The following is a 4,720-nucleotide window of genomic DNA, read 5'->3' on the forward strand; positions in this document are numbered from 1 at the left end:
ACTACGTAGAGCCTAAAGGATATTAAAAGACAGTACCCACCCTAGCCACAGCCGGTTCACCCTGCTGCCTTTTGGGAAAAATGATATGGAAGTTACTGCTGCCATAACCCCCCCCCCCAAAAAAACCTTTTTCACTTTACAACCTTTGTAATATCACAAATAAATCTTCTACCTTAGTAGCTCAAATTTCTCAAATTACAGCAGCTCATCAGTAAATCCTAAATCCACCATGGATGGTCCTGCCTCATGATCATGTTATTAGAAAAGGGGAAGCAAACATTCTTTTACAAATTTCATTAAATTTAACACTGCACTGTTTGCATTATTTTGCGGATACGACAATGAAAGACATTCGTCATGCCAGAGCTTCTGTTTTATTGTTGACATTTACAGAGTTGAATGTGTGAGTACAGCGTTTATACAGAAAGCCCACTTGTCCATACAGCAAACAGACATATTACACATCTCCTCACACTATGTACAGGTTAAATCATGATAAAGCCTGGGCCACTAGCACACTTGGCATAACACTCAGTCACTCAAGGTTCAGAACAAGTTGATGGACTCTAGGTGTTCAATGATGTGACAGATAACAAATGTATGGTAGTGTTACTGGAATGGTGTACCTGAAAGGGGGCAGCTGGAGGAAGAGACCTGGGCAAATTCAGGATTGTCTCAAGCGAATTTAAAGTCTGAATTTCTCATTTATAGTTCAGCCACAATAACGGTCTCTTCATCTATTAATAATTTATGCCCATGGCTGTACTGTAAATTTGGACTGTTTCTCTTTTGTTTTGTTTGCTGCTCAAACAAAGGTGATGTTTTTTGAGAATGAAAATAGAACGATGATCACTAGTTTAGTGGTGGAACAGTGTCAGCAGCACCATGTTGGTCCTGAGATTAAGTGTTTCAAGTGGGGTTTGTCAAAGCCACAGAAAAACAACTGCAATGGTAAGATGACCACAGACCTACTTTGAAGCAAGTAGAAAAAAAGGTTATTAAAATTGAGTGTTAACTTTGTCAAGTTGGGGGCACGATGGTCTGGCTGATGATTTCAGTGATGTGCAGTGTCTGGATTCAATACTTTTAATTTACTTTTCACATAGAGATACTGCTTGCAGGTCTTGTCAAGTTAAATTACAAGTGCTAGAAGTCAGAAAAAGTGGCTCTCTGAAGAGAGGTCCAACTTTTTCTAAATGTCTGGATTAATTAGAATCACTATACAGAATGTAAATTACTTATTCAATATTAAAGTATATGGCAAAATTGACATCTTTGTCTCTGTGTAGCGGATTCTTTCCTGCCTCCCCACTGTGAAATTAAAAACTATAAAACTACCATTTACCATTTTCCTTATTCCTGCAATACTTTCTTCCAGAGATCTTTTGCATGTATAACATTTATACACACTCTACAGATGTTGCACTTCTCAATTTGGCAACCTTTTTCGGTAAAGCAAAACACTGTTCTTTACCCATTTCCGTGAAAATATAGCAGCAAACAAGCTGTTCATTTCAGGGATAATCAGACTAGCAAAAATACAAACTCTGAGTAAATATTTAAAATGTTCATTTGAACAGAGCTTGATACGTCTTGAGATCTCACATTACAGAAAAAAATTTGGTACTTGGTTACAGGTTATTGATGCTGTTGCTACAGGTCCACATTAGCCTTGCATCCAGATTCTGAACAGATGACAGTGAATGAATAAAAATGTCTTGCAACAATGTTCTTGACAAGCGATTCATGACGACATGAGCTGTCAATCTATATACATCTTTGCTTCAACACGGATTTGTTCTGACTGGCCTGTGTAGTTAATACTGAGGACTTAATACCATGACAATATCTAGAAGGACTTTTAATGCTGGGAGCTGTTAATCATTAGTGATAGCAGCAACCCAATAGATTATCTCACTTAAAGATCTTCTTAAAAATTCTGCAAGGTTTTAGGGAGTAACAGAATTAAAAGAGTTAAATCTATTTTCATCTTTGGTGGTTGGACTACAGCAAAATCAACAAGAGCACATTTTTCTGTGTTAGTGTTTCTTTGTGAAAGGAGATCAAATTGGCATAACAGCCCAAGTAATGTCTTAGAACTGAAATTACATTTCACTAACATAAATCAGCACTTTCTCACCCTTAGAGATGATTTTCCAGTCACCATTTACTGCAGTGCCACTATAGAGCTCATTAGGGAGATGAAAATGAAGTGTGAACACTGTAATTATAATACTTAGACAAGGGTTAGTGTTTTATTCTTTAGTTGATGTCTGATACAGAGCAGACACTGAATCTGGGTAAAATCAAGTTGGGACAATGACAGAGCAGTAGGTTGAACAAAGGTGGTGGTGATGGGGGTGTCAGGATGGAGTGGTTTAAGAGATTTTGGAGTGCTTGTGTTTAATTGTGTGTGTGTGAGTGAGTGAGTCTACGTGTGTGCAGATATAAATATGTGTATCACAGTTCGGTGCCCACTGCTTCAGAAAAAAAAAAAGAAAGGATTTTGTGAGAAGCACAAGGCCGGGGGAGGTTATGGCCACAGGGGAGAAGACGGAGCGCCAGGCTCCTTTGTTCTCTGCTCTTGGTTTTGTCACAAGTCCAGCTGTTAGAGGTCAACGGAGTGAGACACTACGCTAGGGAGCGCTGACGAGGCTTGATCCTAGGATAGAGCTGCAGAGAAAACAAACAGAAAGAGGGGAAACGTTCACTAATTTGACATGCTCATGTTTGTTTTCATGTACTTTGTCACTGACATCATTAGTACAGTTATGCATTTGTCTTTTCAGTGCCTTATCTAAACCCCATGATTCGAGCTGGACATCACACCAGATTCACTGACTTACTGATATTATCAATCTTTTCCCAACCAAAATATATCCATATTATTAATATTTAAGCAGTGATTAGCAAATGGGTAAAGTCAATCATTAGAACAGGTCGTACCGTCATTTAGGGCTGCAACTAACTGTTATTTTCATTATCAATGAATATGCCTTCTTTCAGAGGTCAAATAGTCTTGAAATGTTCAACCAGAAAGTGAAACACTGCTTTTCAGCCTAAGTTACTCCTGAAAAAGCGTTACGCAAACAATTAACCATCCATAAAAAGTAGTTAATTTGTTTCCTGTCCATCGACTGATCAATAAATCCTCTTATTTCAGCTCTACAGAAAATCTGAACAAACATATAAGAACACAGCGGAGAAGAAGTGCCAAGCACTAATAATTTGTCCTACTTGTGGCAAGTTAAGTTAAACATATTGGTGAGACATGTGTGACAAATAATGTTTTTGTTGTTACCCCCAGCAGGTTGCGGGCACGTAGCCCTCGTTGTCCTCAAGTCGCGCCACCACCACTCCGTTTCACTGTCGTCCTGTCGTCGGAGAACAGTGATGGCGTCCCCCTCGCTGAACGCCAGCTCATCCGGATTCTGAGCTTTGTAATCCCACAGTGCGTACACCGTCCCCTTGTTCATCACACCCAGCTTCTCCTGAACGCCTGCAAGAGAGAGTCCAATCTGTTAATATTAATCTTACAATGATATTGGATCAAATCAATATCTTTATAGATAAGTAATCCCAAGTTGTTAAAACCAAATGCCGTACAAGCACCCGGTCTGATTTGCTACGTGTTTGTACAAACCTCAATGACATTTGGACTGACTGAATTGGGGCTATAATGACAAATGTTTTATTTTTAAGTGAACTAGTCTTTTCAGAGTTACACTTGTGAACGCTACACAAGACTGATTGCTTCTCACTGTATAGAAACTGGGAGCACTGGATGTAGCCCTCTTCCATTTCTTCGCATTTGTCCGCAGCAGTCTCCACATCACTAATGGTGCTGGCAAAGATGGCAGCCCCCGACTCAACCAACAACTTGCAGAGATGGACACTGTTGCAGGAGGCGGCACAGTGAAGCGGAGTCCTGTCCCAGCAAACACAAACAGGAAAACAAACACGATAAACAAAAAAGGGTACAACGGCAAATCAGTAAAATCAAACTGAACAAAATGTATTTCTAAGCGCGTCATCGTCCAGCTCCTCCTGTGTCGGAGAGCTTGGACTCAATCCATCACTGTCTGCAGCGTTGACGTTCACACCAAAATCCAGAAGGAACTTGACTATGTGGTGATGTCCTGCGCACACTGCATTGTGCAGGGGTGTGATGCCCTCATCATAGGGTGCTAGGATCTCCACCTGGAAAAAAAGAAGGCCCCAGATGAAAAGATGAGTGCTTAGCGTACATGCAAATTTAAATAAATAAGTAAAGTATACTCACACAGTCGCGACATATAGATGATCCTCTGGACAAGGTCAAACTCTCCCTCCAGTGAGGCATCCAGCAGGAGGGCCGAGGGTTAAACTTCACCCTGAAGCCGTGGCCTGTCGCTCAGAGTTCGGCTTCTTCAGGTTTGTGCGCTTCTCCTGTCACGATAAAGAGGAATTTAAAACTTTGAAAATTTAACTAAATGTAATACACAGTCTGTGTGTATGCATCTCTCACCAGCGGCTGCGATACTGCCGTGCCGCTTTCTTCTTGAGTGGTGACCTCCGGGACAGGGCTGGGCAGTGACGCCTCAGAGCTTCCCACGTTGTTGTTGTCATCGTCCTCCTCTGGCCCCTCTGCTTCAGCAGGATCCCCCAGGCCTTCTGGCGGCAAGGGCAGCGGCTCGTTGTCATTAGCGTCAGTAGATGGAGCTAGAGCCTCAGAGCCCGG

General features: G+C 41.3%; 1 pseudogene; it reads right to left on the reverse strand.

The window, feature by feature from the left end:
• Positions 1-355: 355 nt before the first annotated feature.
• On the reverse strand, positions 356-4,342 carry LOC119909348 (annotated as a pseudogene).
• Positions 4,343-4,720: the final 378 nt, after the last annotated feature.

Source organism: Micropterus salmoides, unplaced genomic scaffold (assembly GCF_014851395.1).
Source record: "Micropterus salmoides isolate LMB-PRFRI ecotype aquatic unplaced genomic scaffold, ASM1485139v1 Ms_hic_scaffold_18, whole genome shotgun sequence".
Classification (NCBI taxonomy): Eukaryota; Metazoa; Chordata; class Actinopteri; order Centrarchiformes; family Centrarchidae; genus Micropterus; species Micropterus salmoides.